At 42.9% G+C, this 24,795-nt stretch overlaps 1 protein-coding gene across 3 annotated transcripts in view; it reads right to left on the reverse strand.

The window, feature by feature from the left end:
* PDZD2 (PDZ domain containing 2) overlaps positions 1–24,795 on the reverse strand; it is a 265,174-nt gene that overhangs the window by 140,204 nt on the left and 100,175 nt on the right. Inside the window, exon 1 of one of the 3 annotated variants that reach the window (XM_073681382.1) lies at positions 24,055–24,270. The exons of the other annotated variants lie outside the window; for them this stretch is intronic. The gene's annotated coding sequence lies outside the window, so the exon portion shown is untranslated. Of the gene's footprint in view, positions 1–24,054; positions 24,271–24,795 lie in introns of those variants that run through there. 3 annotated transcript variants of the gene reach the window in all.

Below are 24,795 nucleotides of genomic sequence, written 5' to 3' on the forward strand. Positions count from 1 at the left end.
TTGGAAATCTTTATAAGCTTCAGATACAACAATTCGCCAACGTGTCAGAAAGAGGATATTGGACAATATCCATAGGCTGAGATTCCCACTAATTACCTAAAAAGGGGTCAAGATGTCAGCGCTGTGATTCTCAGGGGTCACATGACTATTATTTCATGTGACCGCTGCAGCCAATCAATGTCCATTGATCAGCGTCAGTATTCGGTCGGAACAAAAGTCCACCTGCAGCAGTCACATGGCTGCCGGGAATAGCTGCACAGACATCGCAGGGACAGTGCGGCTCCGGGAGGTCGGGGTCAAGTGTTTTTATTGTATACTGGGCATTAGAGCCATTTAGAAGGAGTTATCCAGTAGTGGACAACCCCTTTAAGCAGCTCTTCCATTCTGAATCACAGCAAAAACTTATCTTAAACACCAGTAGCTAAATTACACGTAGATAAAAATATATGGTGGTCTGACATCAAATAGTCATTGTCACTTCAACAAACTTTTCAAAAATCAATACTACAAGCGAAGCAAAATCTCTGTAATATATCATATCAGAGAAATCAGCTTCTTTCGCCACTTATGAGCCACTTTCCCCTTTTCACCCCTGAACTCATTACACATTCTGAAAAATTGCTAAAACACAACCTGTTCAAGGTAAGAGGGACTGCCTGCTCACTGAGCAGTGCAGCTGTGAATCCAGCTCTGCGTGAGATAGAAAGCTGAACCACCAACTATGTGTGCCTTTGTCTCACTCTGCTCCTTCCTCCTCCTCTTCTCCCCTTCCCGTCCACAGATTTAAAGAGCTGCAATCTGATCCTCAAAGAAGCCCCCCTCCTCCTCATCCCATCAAACTTTTTATCCTCTTAATATATTAGTCATCATATTGTATAACACTGTGCACTTACAATTGCTCATTTTGCCTTTCTACTCAGCTAACTCTTCTCTTTTTCATTAGGTCTATGACATCATGTGATTACAAACTGACTAGCTGAATCCTTCTAAGCTCTATGCAGAAACAGGAAGCCAATTTTCCCTGCATGAGTCATGAGTCACTGCAAAATTCCCTGGCAGGGGAAGGAGGGAGTAGCTGGGTCAGGAGTTGAAGAGGGAAATGATTTATGCAGGGAATAGATACTTCCTTCTACATAGAGCAGAGAAAAAAGGAAGAATTAGCTGGTTAGCAGGGCAAAATGAGCAAATGTAAGTACACGGTGCTATATAATAAAAAATTTGATGGGAGTGCTTCTTTAAGGATCAGATTCATGCTCTTTAAGTCTGTGGACGGGAAGAGGAGGAAGAAGGAGCAGAGTAAGACAAAAGCACACATAGTTGGTGCTGCCGCTCTCTCACCTAGAGCTGGATTCACAGCTGCACTGCTGTAAACTGTCCTCCATGCTGAGGAGGAAGCAGAAGCTTAGGGAGAGAAGCAGAGACACACACATACTAGTTCTACAGCTTTCTTGTGTGTTCTCCAAGTGTGTGGAATCACAGCTGCGCTGCTCAGTACAGCTGTATAATCTCCTTCATGCTGTGGAGGAAGTAAGAGCTGAGTGAGGCAGAAACATTGACATACTGGTTTTACTGCTTCCTTGTGTGTTCTCCAACTCAGAGAGGGAATCATAGCTACACTGCTCAGTACTGCAGTAGAATCTCCTCCATGCTGTGGAGGAAGCAGGAGATGAATGAGAGTGGCAGACACACACATACTGGTTTTACTGCTTTCTTGTGTGTTCTCCAATCCAAGAGCAGGAATCACAGCTACACTGCTCAGTACTGCTGTATAATCTCATCCATGCTGGGTAGGAAGTATGAGCTGAGTCAGAGGCAGAGACACACACACATACTGCTTCTATTGCTCTCTTGTGTCTCCATAACCCCAGAGTGGGACAGTACTGTTGTATAATGTATTGTATGCTGGGGAGGTAGAAAGAGCTGAGTGAGACAGGCAGATATGCTGATTATACTGCTTTCTTGCAATTGTGTTCTCCAACCCCAGAGAAGGATTAATAACTACACTGCTCAGTGCTGATGTATAATGTCCTCTATGCTGCTGTTGCTTCTGAACATGTGCCACATATGTGTTGTGTATGGGAGACATCATGGTAGCTAGTCATCACCTTCTAGCTCAGAGAGAACTGAAAATTAAGGGTAAAGCCTGCAGGGGGGGAAATGGATAGAAAAATGCAGGATACAAGTCATATAATGGCCAGAAATATAGTTATTTCCCATGTACACACATGGCGGTTTATTCTGAAGTCACCTGAAACTACAGGTACGCTTTAACATCAGTTACTCCTCTCTCACTACACTAGCCTCATCAGTAGCATAGAGTATGAGACATTTCTGAGCACAGAAGGGAAGATCTATCTGTGGGTGATAGGTATCCCGTTGCCACGCTCCCCCCTCTCCACCCTGGACCAGACAAAACAGTGTATTTTTGCTAGGAGCGTTCTTTTAAGCATATGGCAGCAGATATGAGCATTACTCTGGTCTAGGACATCCAGATACATTTTTTTTAAGTCCATTTGTTATAGATACTGATGGAATCATTCGGTTTTATAAACAGGATCATCTTTAATCTGATGCCTGTTCACACATAAGCCAAAAGCTCATCACTGCCAGACCTAAATGGTTCAAAGGAGGAAATAACCAAAAACATAAAAGCTTTTAATAACAGAAAAGTTTTCAATTTGTCTCTGCTGGTTTTATGCCATAAACTTAACCTCTAAGTGGATTTCTCACACGGATCTTTTCGACTTAGAGGGAGGGGGGGTAACCATGAGTCCATCTCATAACCCAACATATAGATCCGGAAGAACCCCATGAGGCCGATGCTAATTGCCCCGTATTAGTAGAAAAATGTCTCCCCGATTTTTTCATAACACCATCCTAGCCCTAAAAACAGCCCCACAATTGGTTGTGTTTGGTATTGCAGATTTCAGTCCTATTCCCTTAAAGGGATGATGTCTCATCCAAGGAGCCAAATATTAGAGCGCGCCTGCAGCCGTTGTGTGACACTATGATGGCGCTGCCACAATCATAAAGTGTCAGTGCGCAGGTGTCGACAGGAGACACCATGTCCGTTCTAGGCGATAGAGACAGTCAATCAATGTAAGGTACCGGCTTCATTATACAAATAGGAGGGCGAGACAGTGCACCAAGGTACGGGCCATGCTAAGGGCGTGCCAAATTATTACAAGTCACAGTGAATGAGGACATGCTGCAGCTCCCTGCACAGCAGATAACCTGTGCAGGGAAGGAGCCGCAGTCTCCAGCTGCACACCCACCATTACAAACTAAGGTAACAACGCCTTTGAATGGTGCAGACCTGCAATACCAGCCTATGGACAAGAGAGGAGCAGCGTGTACAAAAAGTAGGAGATCCTTTCTTCTAATCTTTTCTAATCCCTTTAAAAATGGTTCTGCGCAATGTTTTCCTGCGGGAGGCAGTCATTGTAAATTCTTGATGACACAGCTAATAAACCGCTGGAGCTACGGATTCTTCAGCTGTAACGAATTACATAAGAATCTGCCAAGATAGTGACTGGCCTGTCAATAATCAACAGAGATCGAGAAGAAAAATATCCGTGCACCACAATGACACAGAGATGGATTTAAAGGAGGAGACCTGTCAGATCTGTGTGCAGTTATGGAGGAAGGAATGCTGGAAATCATCAAAAAAGGGCAAGAAAGTTATTTGCCATCTGTGAACAGTCCTTAAAAAGATCATCGATAGACAGCCCATAGGACGTGTAACTTTAAAAAGCTTTAATCTGTATCCCTTGGTAGGTAGCCAATGTAGAAAATGTACCTAATCCCCTTAAAGATGACCCGTTACTTGTCAGAAATATGTAATTGTTTTTATCTGGTGTAAATGTTGCTGTTTTCCTGAATCCGGCGTAGTTTTTCTTATGTTCCTGCTCCTCTCCATTCCTGAGATATGGACCCATTTTCCCTGTATAGAAATCTAGTCTTGTTAGCCAAGTGGGCGTGGTCCTCTTTAGGCGTATTTTTTATGACCACACACACTTGGCTAAAAAAAAAACTACATTTATAAACAGGGAAGAGAGGGCTATATCTCAGGAACAGAGAGGCGCAGAAACGCAAGAAAAACATCGCCGGATTCAGGAGAACAGCGGCGTTTACACCAGTTAAAAAAAAATTATATATTGTATTTATGACAAGTAACGGATCCTCTTTAAATGGCTTTATCAAGTGAAGAAATAAAAGCCTAACACTCCATATTATGTCATTATTTTGCCTTCTCAGAACACTTTTGGCACAGATCTTAAGCACCATGACATTTTTGGATTCCCTCAATTGTCTCTGAAGTTATCAGAGGTGGGAATGGGCTTTTTTTTGTATCGGTGAACATTTATTTTCAGCCTCATGGCAGCTGCTTCCAAGCATTTCAGACATTTCCTAAATGTTATCCCCATTGCATAATGTGTATTTTGACAGCACAACCATCCCGTGATCTCTCGCATTTGGCACCGCGCGAAGAATTCTGTGTATTGTTGGATGGAAAACTTTTGTTATGAAAAAGTTCCAGAATGTGACTAGAAGTTCGGAGCTTAAAATGGTAAAAAATAAACTGGTTGTATTGTTTGATAAGCACGAATACCAAATAGGGCATATAGGGGCAAGGAGAGGATATATTCCCTGCCAAGCTGCCCATGTGCGGGCAAGGTAGCCACGACTATAATTTCTATGGGGTATAGGGGGAGCTCTATCCCTCACTGGAATTAGGGATGACACAGATAGTGCTATATTGAGATGTATCCCTGTAAATGATGTAGGCACAGATAGTACTATATTGAGATGTATCCCTGAAAATAATGAAGGCACAGATAGTACTATATTGAGATGTAGCCCTGAAAATGATGTAGGCACAGATAGTACTATATTGAGATGTATCCCTGAAAATAATGAAGGCACAGATAGTACTATATTGAGATGTATCCCTGTAAATGATGTAGGCACAGATAGTACTATATTGAGATGTATGCCTGTAAATGATGTAGGCACAGATAGTACTATATTGAGACGTATCCCTGAAAATGATGTAGGCACAGATAGTACTATATTGAGATGCAGCCCTGAAAATGATGTAGGCACAGATAGTACTATATTGAGATGTAGCCCTGAAAATGATGAAGGCACAGATAGAACTATATTGAGATGCAGCCCTGAAAATGATGTAGGCACAGATAGTACTATATTGAGATGTATGCCTGTAAATGATGTAGGCACAGATAGTACTATATTGAGATGTATGCCTGTAAATGATGAAGGCACAGATAGTACTATATTGAGATGTAGCCCTGTAAATGATGTAGGCACAGATAGTACTATATTGAGATGTATGCCTGTAAATGATGTAGGCACAGATAGTACTTTATTGAGATGCAGCCCTGAAAATGATGTAGGCACAGATAGTACTATATTGAGATGTATGCCTGTAAATGATGAAGGCACAGACAGAACTATATTGAGAGGTATCCCTGAAAATGATGTAGGCACAGATAGTACCATATTGAGATGTAGCCTGAAAATGATGAAGGCACAGATAGTACTATATTGAGGTGTATCCGTGTAAATGATGTAGGCACAGATAGTACTATATTGAGATGTATGCCTGTAAATGATGAAGGCACAGATAGTACTATATTGAGATGTAGCCCTGTAAATGATGTAGGCACAGATAGTACTATATTGAGATGTATGCCTGTAAATGATGTAGGCACAGATAGTACTATATTGAGATGTATGCCTGTAAATGATGAAGGCACAGATAGTACTATATTGAGATGTAGCCCTGTAAATGATGTAGGCACAGATAGTACTATATTGAGATGTATGCCTGTAAATGATGTAGGCACAGATAGTACTTTATTGAGATGCAGCCCTGAAAATGATGTAGGCACAGATAGTACTATATTGAGATGCATGCCTGTAAATGATGAAGGCACAGACAGAACTATATTGAGAGGTATCCCTGTAAATGATGCAGGCACAGATAGTACTATATTGAGATGTATGCCTGTAATTGATGAAGGCACAGATAGTACTATATTGAGATGTATCCCTGAAAATGATGTAGGCACAGATAGTACTATATAGAGATGTATGCCTGTAAATGATGTAGGCACAGATAGTACTATATTGAGATGGATCCCTGAAAATGATGTAGGCACAGATAGTACTATATTGAGATGTAGCCCTGTAAATGATGTAGGCACAGATAGTACTATATTGAGATGTAGCCCTGTAAATGATGTAGGCACAGATAGTACTATATTGAGATGTATGCCTGTAAATGATGTAGGCACAGATAGTACTATATTGAGATGTAGCCCTGTAAATGATGTAGGCACAGATAGTACTATATTGAGATGCATCCCTGTAAATGATGTAGGCACAGATAGTACTATATTGAGATGTATGCCTGTAAATGATGAAGGCACAGATAGTACTATATTGAGATGTATCCCTGAAAATGATGTAGGCACAGATAGTAAAATATAGAGATGTATGCCTGTAAATGATGTAGGCACAGATAGTACTATATTGAGATGGATCCCTGAAAATGATGTAGGCACAGATAGTACTATATTGAGATGTAGCCCTGTAAATGATGTAGGCACAGATAGTACTATATTGAGATGTAGCCCTGTAAATGATGTAGGCACAGATAGTACTATATTGAGATGTATGCCTGTAAATGATGTAGGCACAGATAGTACTATATTGAGATGTAGCCCTGTAAATGATGTAGGCACAGATAGTACTATATTGAGATGTAGCCCTGTAAATGATGTAGGCACAGATAGTACTATATTGAGATGTAGCCCTGTAAATGATGTAGGCGCAGATAGTACTATATTGAGATGGATCCCTGAAAATGATGTAGGCACAGATAGTACTATATTGAGATGTTGCCCTGTAAATGATGTAGGCACAGATAGTACTATATTGAGATGTAGCCCTGTAAATGATGTAGGCACAGATAGTACTATATTGAGATGTTTGCCTGTAAATGATGTAGGCACACATAGTACTATTTTGAGATGTAGCCCTGTAAATGATGTAGGCACAGATAGTACTATATTGAGATGTAGCCCTGTAAATGATGTAGGCACAGATAGAATTACTTACCTGCCATTGGGTAAATAACATAGATCAGATAGCGCCATCTCTCGCTGTAAATGATGAAAACACAGATACAGTAGTATCTGAAAATAAAGTATGCAGAGCACAGAAAATGAATACAATCTGTCAATCATATAGTCACAGATAGTACTACCTCCCTGCCTCTACCTTTAAATGATGTATGATGTCATTTACAGGGAGAAGACCTGAGGTAGTACTATCTGTACCTACATCTTTTACATCATTTACATAGTAAAGAAGGGTAGCAGTACTACTATGTCTGACTACTTAATTTACAGGAAGAAACAGGGAAGTAGTACTAACTGTGCCTACCTTATTTACAGGGGGAAGCATGAAGCTAGTACTATCTGCGTCCACATCATTTATAGGGAGAAACATGGAGGTAATAAGATTTGTGTCTATATTACTTACAGGGAGAAGAATGGAGATAGTACTATCTGTGCCTCCATCATTTAAATGGTAAAGAAAACTAGCGGTAGTGCTATCTGTCCTTACATCATTTACAGGGAGAAGCATTGAGGTGGTATTATATGAGCCTACATCATTTACATGGAGAGACAATGATAAATGATATAGGCACAGATAGTACTGCCTCCCGGCCTCTCTATGTAAATGATATAGGCACAGATAGTACTGCATCCCTGTCTCCTCTTATTTTGTCATGCTGAATCTCATTTTATTAATTTACTATTGATCTTCTCTAAATTAAACTCCGGCACAGATACATGATACAAAAGCATACACTTCTACAAGCCTTTACATGATATGTGCGATGGATGCCCTGTACCCAAATTATCAGCTCTGTCAAAGAGTGTAAGACATTGGCCTAAACATATGAGAGATTTTGCCATATACAGTATTTCTGGCTTGCAGTATATTTTATTACTAATTATGATGTGCCTGGTTGCAGCTATTGCTCTCTGTTATCTGTTATTGGATTAACGTCAGAAGACAAGCCTTTGGGTGACGCAGAAATCAGCATATGTTCTCCCCATAACAATATTGAATGTGATCAACAGCTAAAGGTAAAGTCCAGATAAGATTCATTCGTCTAACACAAAGTCAACAAATACCACAATTCACGTAGACATCACTATGTTCCCGAGCACAGCACTGCCGAGATACCGCAATCACAGCTCCGCACAGCTGTCCCCGCCATCCGCTGGTGTCCAGGACAGAAGATGAGAGGATAGAAAACCCAGGGTACATTCAGATAAAGCCATTATGTGACACCAAGGCTAATATATATACATACACTAGCTATTGAACCCGTTCTACGCCCGGGTGGCGAGCATTTTTAATTGGTATATGGGTCTCCCATGCTGGTATGTGCTGCTCCCCTCCTGGTATTTGTGCTGCCCCCACGCTGTCCCCACCATCCTATCCTGGTATGAACGGCACCCCTCACCCCCAGTACTGGTATGCATGGCACCCCTCACCCCCAATCCTGAAAGGCATGGCACCCCTCATCCCCAAACCTGAAAGGCATGGCACCCCTCACTCCCAATCCTTGTATGCGTGGCACCCCTCACCCCCAATCCTGGTATGCGTGGTACGCCTCATCCCTATCCTGGTATACATGACACCCCTCATCCCCAATCCCAGCATGCATGGCACCCCTCATCCCCAATCCCGGTATGCATGGCACCCCTCATCCCCAATCCCGGTATGCATGGCACCCCTCATCCCCAATCCCAGTATGCATGGCACCCCTCATCCCCAATCCTGGTATGCATGGCACCCCTCATCCCCAATCCTGGTATGCATGGCACCCCTCATTCCCAATCCTGGTATGCATGGCACCCCTCATCCCCAATCCTGGTATGCATGGCGCCCCTCATCCTCAATCCTGGTATGCATGGCTCCCTCATCCCCAATCCTTGTATATATGGAACCCCTCATTCCCAATCCTGGTATGCATGGCATCCCTCATCCCCAATCCTGGTATGCATGGCTCCCTCACCCCATCCTGGTATGCATGGCACTCCTCATCCCTATCCGGGTATGCATGCCACCCCTCACCGCCAATCCTGGTAAACATGGTACCCCTCATCCCTATCCTGGTATGTATGGTACCCCTCATCCTGGTATGCATGGCACCCCTCATCCCTATTCTGGTATGTATTGTACCCCTCATCTTGGTATGCATGGCACTCCTCATCCCAATTCTGGTATGTATGGCCTCCTCATCCCAGAAGCCTGGTATGCATGGCACCCAATCCCTCATCCTGGTATGCATGGCACCCCTCATCCTTATCCTGGTATGCATGGTACCCCTCATCCTGGTATGCATGGCCCGCTATCCCTCATCCTGGTATGCATGGTGCCCCGCATTCCTATCCTGGTATGTATGGTACCCCTTATCCCTATTCTGGTATGCATGGCACCCCTCACCCTCCAATCCTGCTATGCATGGTCCCCTCATCCCCCAATCCTGATATGCATGGTCCCCTCACCCCCCCCAATCCTGGTATGCATGGTACCCTCACCCCCCAATCCTGGTATGTGTGGCCTCCTCATCCCCCAATCCTAGTATGCGTGGCCCCCTCATCCCCCAATCCTGGTATGTGTGGCCCCCTCATCCCTTTCACGCTGTACACACATACAAAAAAATAAACAGTTATACTCACCTTTCTTCTCTGTGCTCCAGAGCGTTTCCTGTTCTGCCGGGGGAGGAGTGTGGCGCCGGAGTATGCGTGTGACCATACCGTGCTGTCCGGCGCCATTTTGTGTCTTCAGTAAAATGGCGCCGGATAGCGCTATGCACATGCGCCGATCTGACGCCTCACTCCTGCCCTGGTCTTCGGCGAAGAGAGGCGCCGCGGCAACGCTCCTCCCGGTCAGGCAAGTATGGCGCCGGAGATCGCGGTATGCGTTCAGTGTCTACGCATACTGCGATCTCTGGCGCCATACACTCCTCTTACCTGTAACGGCTGGATGCCTGCTTCTGTCTGGAGCCAGACTGCGCGTCACGCATGCGCAGTATATAAAGGCTTCAGACAGAGACACGCATCCCCGGTTATATTATAGATATATATAGTAGAGCATTCACAAATACATGCAAGAAGTGAATTGAAGGGGTTCTCCACTTTTAACAAAATAGACCCTAAATGCCAGAAAGCATGTAAAATAACAAACCCACATGGCATTTGCCCTTCCCGGGTCTATGATTTAACCACATGTAGAGCTGCTGAGCACAGTGATTAAGTGCAGCGGTGATGTAAGCTGTCAATGTGATGTCACCACTGCAGTAGAGACTTGGCGCTAGACCTGGGGAGGGTGAGTACAATCTTGCTTTGTTATTTTATATGTACATGCCTACAAGTGTTTTTGGGCCACTTTGCACACACTGGACACTCCAGTGGCCTGCAGCATCTCTGGACTTGTCTCCCATCAGAGACATCATAAGTAGGCGATTACATAGGAGCTGCCAGCAGAGTATTTTGATGATTTACCCAAGTGCATTCAGAGGCAAAACCTTCCTCAGACGACAATTAATAACCTCATGGATAGCAGTCGAGGCTGGAGGTGTCGGGATTTCTTATATTCCAGATTGAATAAATCAAGATTTTTTGAATATTTGGTTTCCATTTTTTCATCATTTGCACCTATGATTTCCATCATTCCAGGACTCTTCCATCTCGTTGATGCAATTTCAATATATAGAAGTGTATATACATTACATACATATGCACATCACACACATACTGTGCAATAAATGCTAACAACATACAGACCATGTAAACACATACACAGACTTTTATATACAGTACATTACATACAAGTATGTACAACACACACATACAGTCACGGGTGTCTCAGATGTAACAGACAGTCGCTCAGGATCTGGCTGCAGAAGGTCACTGTGTTTGGCATTGCAGATGCCTTCTTAATCCTTCTTACTTTTGGACCCAGCGGCAACCTCCCTCCTGCTCTGATTGACACACCATGGTCTGAGTGTTTATAAACTCTCAGTCTGCTTCAGGGTGTCACCGGTGATATTCTAATTTTCCCTTGAGAAGGCTTGGAACTATAGCAGTCAGCTAGCTTCCTCTCTGGTGCCCTTGGAGGACGTTTGGTATTATGTCCCTGGTGTCTGCTCAAGTCAAGTTTTCCCCCTTTGTTTGTCTCCCTTGTTGTCTTTAGTTTATAGTGGGGACTGACCAGTGCTCACCCCTCCCCTTCCCTATCTAGGGCCAAAGCTCTAGGGGTATACAGGGATTAGGTTTCCTGTTCGGCGATAGGTGCCAAAACTATATAGGGACGGTAGGATAGGTAGGGTGATATTAGACCTGCCTAGGGGTCGCCACTCCCCCTTTCCTTAGCGTTTTGCCTTCCTTCCCCTCATCCCTCATAAATTCCTCTTTCAAGAAATTCCATCTAAATCCTTTGACAGTAAAGCTATTTTATCTGTCTATAAGTTTATACTCTCACTCTTCCTCTCTCAGAACCTTCAGTGGACATCAGCAGGAAGAGAGTAAAGGGTTGTAGTTAAATCCTACTCCTACAATGCCCAATACAAAGAAGAATAGAATTGCAGCAGGCAAAGAAAAGATGTTACTAAACATTACCGAGCACTCTTTTTTAATTCTATATTAGAAACTTAGGTACGCATCACAACATTTGAACGCAAAGGCTAAGTGCCCACGATGCAGAAATGCTGCTGATTTTTTCCGCTTCTCCCTGGCAGGAAAAACACATGCGGTTTTTACATGCGTTTTTCCCGCCAGGTAGAAGCGTTTGTCAAGCGTTTTTGCAGTATTTCTGCATGCGGGTTTATCAAGCACTTTTCCAAGCGATTTTAGCATCACTTGGAAAGTGGTTGATAACTTGGTCACACTATATAAATCCATGCAACCGGCACAGATTTATATAGTGTGACCAATTACTAGTTAAAAAAAAAATAATAAAAATGGTAAAAAATAAAGATTATACTCACCTTCCGATGGTCCCCGGTCTTTTCTCCGCTGCGTCCGGTCTCTTGCACTTCTCGCAGTGGTGTGAAAGGACCTTACATGAAGTCATTTAGTCATGTGACAGGTCACGCGACCGCCAACGTCAGCAGTCGCGTGACCTGTCACATGACTAAATGACGTCATGGAAGGCCCTTTTAGACCATCGCGAGCCACCCAACACACCGAACGCATCGCTGAGGAGGCCGGGGGCCATCAGAAGGTAAGTATAATCTTTATTTTTTATTTTACATTTTTTTTTTTTTTTTTTTTTTTTTTTTTACAGGTACCATGGTACTCGAGTCTGGATGAGAGTCTCCTCTTCTCCAGACCCGGGTACCATCCGCACATTGAATCGCATAATATCTGTGTGTGCACATGTAGTCATGCGGATATTAAGCGATTCAATTCAAGTCAATGGCGGCAATTACGCTGCGTGTCAACAAAATGAATGGACATGCTGAATATTTTTCCGCAATGATAATCCACAGCGGAAATTTCCGCAGCATATGCACAGCACATGCGGATTATCATTGGGGACCATGGGGCACTTATTACCAAGCGGTTTTTAAGTGTTTTCGCTGCGGAAATTCCACGGCAAAAACGCTTGAAAAACGCATAGTGGGCACGCAGCCAAAAGGTTTTTCAATGGATTGCTTCACATTTGTAAGCTATTGTGTGTATACATGTGGAATAAAATATTGTGGCCATTGAATGACTTGTATTCTACATGTTTCACCAGTTTCCCTTCTGCAAGCTCTATCACTATTTTTTATGTGTCTCTGAGCTGGTGTGTGGAGACTAGCTTCTATGAAGTCTCCCATACACAGCACACAAAGACATGCGTGATTCCTGCTCTCCTGTCTCTATGTAGCACATGTTCAGAAGCAGCAGCATGAAGGATATTACACAGCAGCACTAAGCAGTGTAGCTGTGAATACAGAACTGCACTGATAAAAGCAGTTAATATAAGCATCAGCATTGAAGAAATAGTATAGCAGTAATGAGCAGGGGTAGCTGGGAATTCAACTCTGGGGTGAGATAAAACACCTGCTGTAAAGCAGTGATACAATGTATAGCACCATGAAATTAATGGTGCTCTAAAATAAATAATAAGAATAAACACAATCTGTCTCTCAACATGAGGGATTCCTGTGTTCCCGTCTCTATGTTACACATGTTCAGAAGAAACTGCACAGCATGGAGAACATTACACAGCAGTACTGAGCAGTGTAGCTGTGAATTCAGTTCTGGTATGAAAAAGAAATACAAATAACAACAATGCAATCTGAATGCATCTATCTGCTTCTCTGTTTCCTCTACTTTTTCTTCTCCCCACTTCTCCATAAACTTCAATAGGCAGCTGTAATCTGATCCTTCAGTGAGCTGGCAATCCATCTTGTCTTGAGTGAGGCTATGTGTACAAGAAGCGTTTTTGCTGCGTCTCCGCAGCGGAAAAGCTGCGAAAACGCTTGCCAATCGTTCTGCCAGCTATTGCAATGGTAATCCTGATGTGCTGTGCACATGATGCGGATCGTGGCCACGTACCCGAACTCACCTGCAGCATGTCAACTTCTGTAGCGGACAAGTTAGTCTTCGCTGCAGATTTTGATTGCGGTGGATTCACATGTACCGACAACAAAAGTGCGGCAGTGTTTTGGAGGCAGCAAAAATACGCTGCGTCCAAAGCGCTGCTTCTTGTTGATCGGGGGGACGTAGCAGCTAACCAAAAAGCTGTGAGCTGTTAATAATGGCCAGGGACCATGTTTGCCTAATGGCACCTTCATAGGCTAAAAATAGCAGCTCACAGCTGCCCCCAGAAATTACATGAATGGAAATGCTAATGAGATTGGGCGAATGGGATCAGCTGACACTCAGCTCTTTTGTGTGGTGATGACAAGGTGTCAATCAGACCCTTTCATCACCAAACCTAATTAAAGTAAAGAGTTAAATAAACACACAGACACAGCGCAAACACTTTATTTGAAATACAACAGACACATTCTTTAATCATTTAAATTAACTAATATACTCACCCCAGTTCTGATGGTAATCCAGGATTTAAGCAATGTCCCACAAAAATAACTTTATTTAGCTCCAAAAAGCATTCATTGATGTACAAAAACACTTAAAAAAAACGCATAAAAAATGCATCAAAACGCGGCAAAAATTGCGGAAAAAAGGCATGTTTTTTTCCGCAGCATTTTTCCTCCCAAGGAGATGCAGAAACGCTCAGGAAATTTCTGCTTCAAATCCTGAATGTGCGCACATAGCCTAAGACAGATTTTAGAAGTTTTTCAGAATAAATTATGAGTTCAGCATGCAGGGGAGGAGGAGAAGTGGCTCATAAGTAAGTATTTTACTGTGAGATATAGCCCAGTTTCTTATATATTCGCTTATACTGTACTATCGATTTAGGGATTTAGGCAAAGTTTATTAACAACGACAATATAAAAGCTATAAATCTGAGAAATGACAGAATAATAATGTGTTTTTTGCTCAGTGATGAGCATTTCCTAAACCTCTTCATAATAAATATTACTGGAGGGATGACTTCCAGCCGCGGCATTCCTCCACGTATATAAACCGCTTCAATTCTGCACAGTGGGGCATCTCTGGAGGATTGTGGCATTCCTTTTCCCAAGCTCTGCTCTCCGAGTATCCAGGCCGGGGACTTAGTAATAGAGGGTCTGACCGGCCACGTACAGTATACGGCAGCACGGAGAGTATGAGGAAGCCATTATATGAACAGCAGCGTTCTGTGATGACAGATGAGGGATTGGCCGGACGGTTAAACAAACTTTTACGAAAAGTACAAGATGTTACTTTTTACGGAAATGATTGTTATAGTCTGAATAGTTTTACAACCGCAGGTACGGGGTGAGATTTCGAGGCTGTTAACCTTCTGCCCGATGCTTTTCTCCAGAGAAAAAATGGAAAACGAATGGAGAACAATACACTCAATTGTCAATTCAATTCAGAATACTGTATACCCACAGAAAACAGCCAACGTGGAACATGCTACTAATGCCATTAATCCAGAAGAGAAGGGGAACCTATCGGCACAATTATTATTATTTATTTTTTTAAAGAGATTTTATGTGCCAGTCATGACAAATCAAGGGTAAAACCAATATGCAGATTAGGCTGGAAGTGCACTAGGGGTGTGGCAATGAACTGGGATTTCTTCCTAAATGACACGCCCCTTGTGCACTTATTTAGAAAAGGCTTCATTGCTAGAATTCTAATGACAACACATCGGATCTGTATATTTATTGACAGGTTCCCTTTAAGAAATTCCTTAGCTTTTTAAGCGGCCATTGACTTTAATAACCCAACCAAGTGACCTCCCCAAAAAAAAGGCCAGTTGCAGCCCAAAGGAGCATGGCATTTACTAAGATGTTACTAAGGATCTATCTACTTTCCAAATTTGTGAGTTTTTGTAAATATTCACAGTAAATTTCAATAAATTCTTAGAATTATACATTGTGCTATTCCTCTGTTATCCCTCCTGGGAATGTATGAATCAACTGACAACCGGGTGTTACCATTCTCTTTATGATTATTAGGGCGTATCCTTACAATCTGATACGGCCAGTGCTGATTGGACATTGTCAGATTGTGCAAGGACACTCCCCATTGACCAGGGGAATGGTTCTGCCAAATTTATATGTATAATTCCAGGAAGAATAAGAGAGGAATGACACAACCAAGTTCTAAGAAATTCTACTCTGGGATTGTTTTTTTAAATTAGCAAAAAATGAAAAATATCAATGAGAAACCCCCTTTAAATTTCAGGCTTTCCAGGCTACATGTTTCTCTAATAATCCGCAACATAGGATGAAGAATATTTCAGAAGGCTGCCATATCGTCCTCCTCCCTCCCCCCACAGCTGATGCTTACATCCCTTGTGGGATTCATGTCAATCATCAGTGACAGACGAGAAGCCCCCCCACCGCCCATCGGCTATCAAAAACAATTTTACAGCAGCGTGGGCAGGCGACTCGCTCAATGATTGACGTGGATCTCTTCCTGTAACAGCTGGGGGGCATTATGAGACGCAAAGTGCCCCCTATAAGCACAGAGACGTCCTCGGTGCGGGAGGTAGAGGAGCTCATAAATATTTTATAGGTGAGAGATCTCGCCTCTTACACTTAGTTGTGAGATCTGGGGTGGATGGAACGGCTCTTAGCTAAATACATGGCATACATATATGGGAAATCTCTAGAAATGGAAATTCTGGCAGCTGGCATCAGCTCATGTGCCCAGGGCCCCAGGTCTACTGGAATCAGTGATGACCTCATTTGGTGGCATCTCCATTCTTCCTCTCCACCAATGCCCAAAGGTCCCCAGGTGTCTTCAGCCCTGGTTGTAGCCGCACATTACTGCGTTTTGTCTTAAAGAAGTAATCCTATCACATACAATTATAGCGTACGCAAAGATAAATGTATAGTAGATGTTGGTCCTACCTATGGGACCTGCGTCTAACTTGAGCATGGGGCACTGACACTTGCCATTCTCTATGGACAGAAGCTCCAAATTCCCATTAATTGGTAACGGAACATAAACCACCTCTTCTCTGAGTGCAGTGTGTCACTGGGCCCCATTTTTCCAATAGTCATGGGAGCGAATGTGGAGATACCATAAATGTACAAGATTGGAATATCCCTTTGAAAGGCATCAATCATTAGGATCAGCCCTCCTAAACATCTATACGGGCATGTAGGTCATAGGAAGCTGAATAAAATGTTATCTTGATATCTGCAATCTGATGTCTTATTCCAAGGAAATCCACTTTTTTATTATATGCAAATGAGCTGTTAAGATCTATGGGCCGGACATACAGTACAGCCCAAAAGTTTGGACACACCTTCTCATTTAAAGATTTTTCTGTATTTTCTTGACTATGAAAATTGTACATTCACACTGAAGGCATCAAAACTATGAATTAACACATGTGGAATTACATACTTAACAAAAAAGTGTGAAACAACTGAAAATATGTCTTATATTCTAGGTTCTTCAAAGTAGCCACCTTTTGCTTTGATGACTGCTTTGCACACTCTTGGCATTCTCTTGAGGAGCTTCAAGAGGTAGTCACCGGAAATGGTTTTCACTTCACAGGTGTGCCCTGTCAGGTTTAATAAGTGGGATTTCTTGCCTTATAAATGGGGTTGGGACCATCAGTTGTGTTGTGCAGAAGTCTGATGGATACACAGCTGATAGTCCTACTGAATAGACTGTTAGAATTTGTATTATGGCAAGAAAAAAGCAGCTAAGTAAAGAAAAGCGAGTGGCCATCATTACTTTAAGAAATGAAGGTCAGTCAGTCCGAAAAATTGAGAAAACTTTGAAAGTGTCCCCAAGTACAGTTGCAAAAACCATCAAGCGCTACAAAGAAACTGGCTCACATGAGGACCGCCCCAGGAAAGGAAGACCAAGAGTCACCTCTGCTTCTGAGGATAAGTTTATCCGAGTCACCAGCCTCAGAAATCACAGGTTAACAGCAGCTCAGATTAGAGACCAGGTCAACGCCACACAGAGTTCTAGCAGCAGACACATCTCTACAACAACTGTTAAGAGGAGACTTTGTGCAGCAGGCCTTCATGGTAAAATAGCTGCTAGGAAACCACTGCTAAGGACAGGCAACAAGCAGAAGAGACTTGTTTGGGCTAAAGAACACAAGGAATGGACATTAGACCAGTGGAAATCTGTGCTTTGGTCTGATGAGTCCAAATTTGAGATCTTTGGTTCCAACCACCGTGTCTTTGTGCGACGCAGAAAAGGTGAACGGATGGACTCTACATGCCTGGTTCCCACCGTGAAGCATGGAGGAGGAGGTGTGATGGTGTGGGGGGGCTTTGCTGGTGACACTGTTGGGGATTTATTCAAAATTGAAGGCATACTGAACCAGCATGGCTACCACAGCATCTTGCAGCAGCATGCTATTCCATCCGGTTTGCGTTTAGTTGGACCATCATTTATTTTTCAATAGGACAATGACCCCAAACACACCTCCAGGCTGTGTAAGGGCTATTTGACCAAGAAGGAGAGTGATGGGGTGCTACGCCAGATGACCTGGCCTCCACAGTCACCAGACCTGAACCCAATCGAGATGGTTTGGGGTGAGCTGGACCGCAGAGTGAAGGCAAAAGGGCCAACAAGTGCTAAGCATCTCTGGGAACTCCTTCAAGATTGTTGGAAGACCATTTCCGGTGACTACCTCTTGAAGCTCATCAAGAGAATGCCAAGAGTGTGCAAAGCAGTCATCAAAGCAAAAGGTGGCTACTTTGAAGAACCTAGAATATAAGACATATTTTCAGTTGTTTCACACTTTTTTGTTAAGTATATAATTCCACATGTGGTAATTCATAGTTTTGATGCCTTCAGTGTGAATGTACAATTTTCATAGTCATGAAAATACAGAAAAATCTTTAAATGAGAAGGTATGTCCAAACTTTTGGTCTGTACTGTAGATCTCCCCGAGAATCAGCCTCCAGAGCTTATTGTAATTTATAGGGGGAGTTACCAGTGTGAGACATCAGGAGATTAGACTGTCAGTCATTACATGTCTCACACTGGTAACGTACCTTTCATTTATATATGACCTGGAGTCTGGAGGCAGATTCTCTGGGAGATCTATGTCAGGCCCATAGATCTTAACGGCTCATTTACATATAAGAAAAACATGAATTTCTCTGGAAAAAAAAACATCAGATCTCAGATATCAGCTCTGGATAACTATTGGATTTGTGGATCTGCTGGGAAAACTCATTAAAGAAGTTGTCCACTACTTTTACCTTGATCACCTATCCTCAGGATCGGTCATCAATGTCTGATCGGCCGAGGTCCGACACCCAGCAATTAGCTGTTATCTGTGGCGGTGCCAGCTGGCCGGAAGTTCTCATTTGCTGAGCTGCTCCATCTTCTTGTAGTGGCCGGAGCCAGTTACTCGCTTGCGGAGCTGGCAGTCTTCTGATAGCGGCCGCGGCAAGGTACTACACATCTGCCTTCTATTGATTTGAATAGGAGGCGGATGTGCAGTACCCGGCCTCGGCCACTACCTGAAGTTGGAGCAACTCAGCAAATGAGAACTTCCGACTGGCGACTGCCACCATCACCGATAACAGTTGATCGGCAGGGGTTCTGGGTTTTGGACCCCGGCCGATCAGACATTGATGACCTATCAAAGGTAGGTCATCAATGTAAGGCTACGTTCACACATTGCATTTTTTTGTGTCTTTTATTCTGCAGCAAAACCTGATCTCTTGGCCAGTTAAGAAGCTGCGTCAAAAATGCAGGTTTTGGTTCGTTTTTTGGTGCGTTTTTCAGGATCCCAAAATTCAGCTTTGCCTACACCACAGAAGCATGAACACAGGTCACCAATGTAAGACATATGTGAAATCATATTAACCAGAATTACAAATGTAACAGTGGAGGAAGGTGAATTTTCAGAAATAGTTTACCTAAGACAACGGCAATGGATTTATTTTGTTGGACACATCTATGGTTTACCATTCAGTTGCTCAGGTCATTGTTCAATTTCACACCTTCCTGGGCCACAGGTATTGTTCAATCTCACACCTAGCTCAGTCAATGTTTACATTTTACTCATCTCTAATTTAATTAAACTGTACTAATCCAAGCTGGCATCTCAGGTGACCAAGACAAGATGGTAAAATCACAAAAATAAATGAGTTTCCCATACTGTTGTACTAGCTTTTTTTTCACTAAAAATGCAGCAAAACCAGATAGCTGTGTTCACACTAGGCTTTTTTTCAGCGGTTTTTCACTACCCATTACTTTCAATGGGTGAAAAATGCTGAAAAAACGCTGAAAGAAGTGGCATGCTCTATTCTGCAAAAAAAAACACGCAAAGACCAAAATCCTGATCAAACAAAAACTAAGGTGTGTGCATGAGATTTCTGGAATCTCATAGACTTTGCTGGTACTGTAAAACGCAGCTGAAAATTTGCATTAAAAAAACGCTGAAAAAACTGAATGTGTGAACATAGCCTAAAAGTAGTGGACAACCACTTTAAGTAGGGTAACATCTCCATGCTTAGAAGAAGAGGACAAACTCTAGCGCCACCCATTGGAAGTAACAATCCTAAAAGTCAATATCGATCTCTTAAATCGAGCCTTGAAACACCTCGAAAAATGTATCTGCAAATGGAGAGTCCAGTTTGTGTTATGATCTGCAACAAGTACTAAGGAAAGATAGGAGAAATCTGTCCCTAAAGTAATACTAAGCTGAATCCCTACAATGTAGTGGGCTGCCTGTTCGTAGCGAACAGACCTGTCTTAGTCCTCGGCTAGTCTGAACGAAGACCTATAGCATAAGGGGAGGGGTCCCTAAAAGAACTAAGGACTGGGACAAAAATGGGACACCTCCTAAACAGAGAAGTAGTTGCAGAACACAAAAAGACAAACAGACAGAAAGGTACTAGAGGTCCCAGAAGGACCAAGCGAACTGACAGAGAAAGGCACCGAAGCATCAGGCTAGAGAAACCGTCAAACACTTAAGTCCAGCACAGCCAAAAGGGTGGAGCTGGAATATAAAGGCAGATGGTCACGTGACCGCAAAACACAAGATGAAAAAAACAAACAGGAGGGTTCTAATAGTTTGTCTTTTATCCCATGTTATGTTGGGAGGCTCATTAAAAGGTCAATATTGACTTTTACGATGGAGATTTCCAATAGGTGGTGCTAGAGTTTGTCTTCTTCCTCTCTGAAGAAGCAATTTGCAGATATTTTAGGACTGCAACTTCCAATAGATGGCGCTGGAAACCATACTCTCTGCCTTTCTGAAGAGGGTATTTGCTTATATAAATTCCCAGAGGAGCAATGCATGGCCTTTAAGTCTCCTTACACCAGCATGGCACTTGCCACAGAATGACTAGAAAGTTGGGAGAAAATTCCTTGATGTGAGAGTTGTAACTCTGCTATAATTAAAGTCTGATGTATTTTTACAACTTCATTGAAAAGTTTGACACATTTCTTCCTTTTAAAATATTGCAGAAAAATTGTAATTTTGACGGTGACGTTACCACCAATAAGTCTCGCTGCTTCATATTAATGGCCGCCTTTCATGTGGAGCGAGAAGGAATTCAGGACTTTGTCATTTTCTTGGGAAAACTGAAAGGAAACTTTAAGTAAAACTGTTTGTTATTAATACGTCCATGGGAAGCAAATGAAAATGGGGAGGGGGGGGAGAAATATCCGAAATCCTTTTTCTATTGTGCCCAGGATGCAATATGTTTGTTTAGAAAGCATCCATGTGTGAACGGTTCTCTCCCAGATGCTGCGAATAAATGGTCTTGGATGGAGATCTGTCAGCGAAGGATATTGTATCGTCACGTAAAAGGGCAAACTAACTTTTCACAGCGCCAAGTACAGCGGCTCTTTCATCTGGAGAAAATGCAGATGAGATGTAAATCTGACCAGTATCAGAAATGCATCCTGCCCCGGCTCGCCCAGCGCTTGTTCTGCATCTTAAAGGCGAGGCCCTTATTAATGCCGAAATCATGTGCTCCTGGAGATGGACTCTCAGGGTCGGCATTGTTCCTCTTCCACAGAGGGTTCAAGGGTCCTCCAGGATCATCAATGAAGGTGATTGCTTTCCTTTCTACCATGATGAACCTCATTGATTTGTATGTTTCTTCTGCTATTGATATGTTAATATCTCTTTTAGGGATGCAATATCTAACCTACGCCTTCCTCTTAGTGCACTGCTTGTTATCTCGCACCACGTTGACTTACATCAGCAGGAGGGGCCTGAAACAAGCCAGTGCAGCTTATGGAGGCAGTCTAATGTATGGCAGCTAGAACTTCCCGTGGGAGTGGTCCAGATGTGGGAGGGCATATAGTCTAATTAGAAAACCACTAAGTTATGGCAATATATGACATTAACGGAGGTTAGATGTTCGGTCCAGTTCTAGATACCAATTTGACCCTGGGAGATGCTAGAGAGGTTTTTTTTTTTTTCGCTCCGAATCAAGTAAAGGCAATAAGTCAATGTGTTAGTGGAGCAAGAAAAACATTACTTATCAATGCCATGTCACTTCCATGCCACTGCGACAGGTTCTGGAACTAGTGATTGGCTGCAGCGGTCATATGAGAAGATGACATGCGACTGCTGCACAGAAGACAACAGACACAAGTGGGGAGCAGCAGAGCTGGTGCAACAGGTAAGTCCTGGAAAACCTCAATACAAATAAATAATGAAAATGTCCATAATATAGGTGGGGAACTTATTAAGGGGTTGCGGACAAAAATTGTGGACAAGGTGTCAAAAAAGTTTGAAACTTTTTCAGTTTTTATGTGAACTGGGAAATAAATAATCATATTTTATGCCAGAAATGGGCGAACAATACACAGTACAAATCTACATCAGCACAAAGATTTGACTTTCCGGCACATGGACAGCCAGAGCCACATTTATTAGACGGGAGCATCTCTTAAAGGGAATCTGTCAGCAGGTTTTTGCTACCCAATGCGAGGGTAGTATAAAGTAGAGACAGAGACACTGACTCCAGCGATGTGTCACTTACTGGGCTGCTTAATGTAAATCACTGTTTACGTCATTCACGGACAGTAAGCAGAGATCTTGGAAACAGTGATTTGTTGTGACACGACGCTTCTATACCCCGGATTACGAGGCCATGTTTTTATTTCTCCGTCGTGGTTTGATGAAAAGGTGTGAAGTTGCTGCGGTGTCAGTCCAGGCTTCCTGCCCGACTCGTTCACACCCAGATCAGTCGCTTGTGGAATGTCCTGCCTGATATCCAGGATACTGCTCAGATGTCAGGCAAGCGGGAAAATCAGACATTAAGCCTCAGTCCTTGCAATCCCATAAATAAAGAAATGGGAAAGCTTTGCTAATGTGCTTTACCAGCTATATTATCAATCTCTTACATTTTTACGCAACAAAGAATTAATTGCATTTTTATCATTTACCTGCATTGGAGAATTGTACTACAAGCAACTGTGTAATAGGACCGAACAGATCCCGCAGCAGCGATCATCGACCTTTTGGCTCCAAAGTTGGCGCAAAACAACAACTCCCAACGACGCTGTTCTGATGGCGAGATTGTCTTTTTTTTTTTTTTTTAGCTCCTCTCAGCTGATTTTTGACCACATCAAAGATCAGCTCAACTTTGATGTGGTCTGTGATCATTAAAAAGCAGGTAGGAGCTCAGAAAAAAACACAGATAAAAAGGAGTTAGAAACTCTACAGCAGAATGAGCTCACTAACGAATTCTCAGTTCACTCATTCTGCAGCCAGCAATGTGCGGGGAAACAAAGAGCTTGTAAAAGTCAAAAGGTGCAAAGCCCAATTGCAAAATGTACTCTTAGTCCAAAATAGATGCATTTACATAAAAAAAAGAAGAACTGGTCTCTTGAAGGCATCCATAATCAGAGCTTGAATTGGTCCGCAGATTCTATTCTTGGAGTGCTTTGTTTGTGCCAAATTTATCATTATTTTAGACATTTACATGCTCCCTGCTCTGACCGGAATGGATGCAGGAAAGGTCTGTGCAGTAATGATACAGCCAAGGACCCATTCACCTCTGCTACATCTGTATTTCTGCATAGCATTCCCTATGTCACTGCAGACGTGGCCACAGACAGAAGAGGCCCCTGTGCAAGAACAATATTTGGGCCCCTTGCAGCCAAACAGCTCCTCACAATGCACAATCCCACTCACTTAGGAGGCATTAGTGGCCCCGTTGACTCTCGGACACCTGTGCGGTTGCACCAATGATATGTCCACACAGTGTCAGTGGTCAGCAGCCTGTAGCATCTTGTTCTTACCAAAACTACAATTCCCAGCATTCTCTGATGTAGTAAAGCAGCGGTTGTAAGTGTAATTGCTGCAGTTATGAGATTTTGTTCTAAAAAGTGACCGTTCTGAAGATAATGTAAAAAAAACACATACCTCTGGAGTTAATGCTCCGTCCCAGCCTTCCCTTCTCTCTGGGATTCCTTTCGGTCAATGCTCCAGGTTAATCCATGATAAAGACGGGATAGAAATCTCATGAAGCTCCTCATTAGCCTAATCACCTGCTGGCATTCCCAGTGAGCGAGCAGCGCGCGTCGCAGCGGGAGGGGTCTCCGTACCTTGCTGTGTCCATAGGCTTCTGGACAGCACTAAGCACTGATTTCCAAAACAGCTGCACTAAATGACTGGAGGAAAGCGGAGCTGGCGTCCAGCCCGAGCGCACCACAGATTACACAAACACGGAGCTGCAACAATCGCCATACTGGACGGCCAAATTCTCTAATCATGTATCGCACCATAAATCACACATGTATCACCATTACACCGCACATCTCTCCGCACGATTTACAGGGGTTTATACTCTGCTGCAAGAGAAAAGACCAACGTGTGCAAACACGTAAAATAGGATAAACCTGTGAGTCAAAAAAAAACATTTTTTACTGTCGGTGAGAGTTGTACATGTTAAAAGCCATACAAACCTTTGCACAGATTTTAATTGTTCATTTGATGCCTAAATACAACTTTCTAAATATTCTTCATTAATCCTAACATTTTGCTGCTGCAGAGTGTCAGCGCGTCCTTTATCTTGCTGAGTGTTCTGCATGGATGTTACAAATCTGTTAGAGCTCCGGATCCTGGTTCTGACTGCTCTCTCCTCCCTTCTCTCAGTGTTAGACA

This window comes from Phyllobates terribilis, unplaced genomic scaffold (assembly GCF_046119375.1).
Source record: "Phyllobates terribilis strain yellow unplaced genomic scaffold, ASM4611937v1 Scaffold_1__5_contigs__length_1240528914, whole genome shotgun sequence".
Classification (NCBI taxonomy): Eukaryota; Metazoa; Chordata; class Amphibia; order Anura; family Dendrobatidae; genus Phyllobates; species Phyllobates terribilis.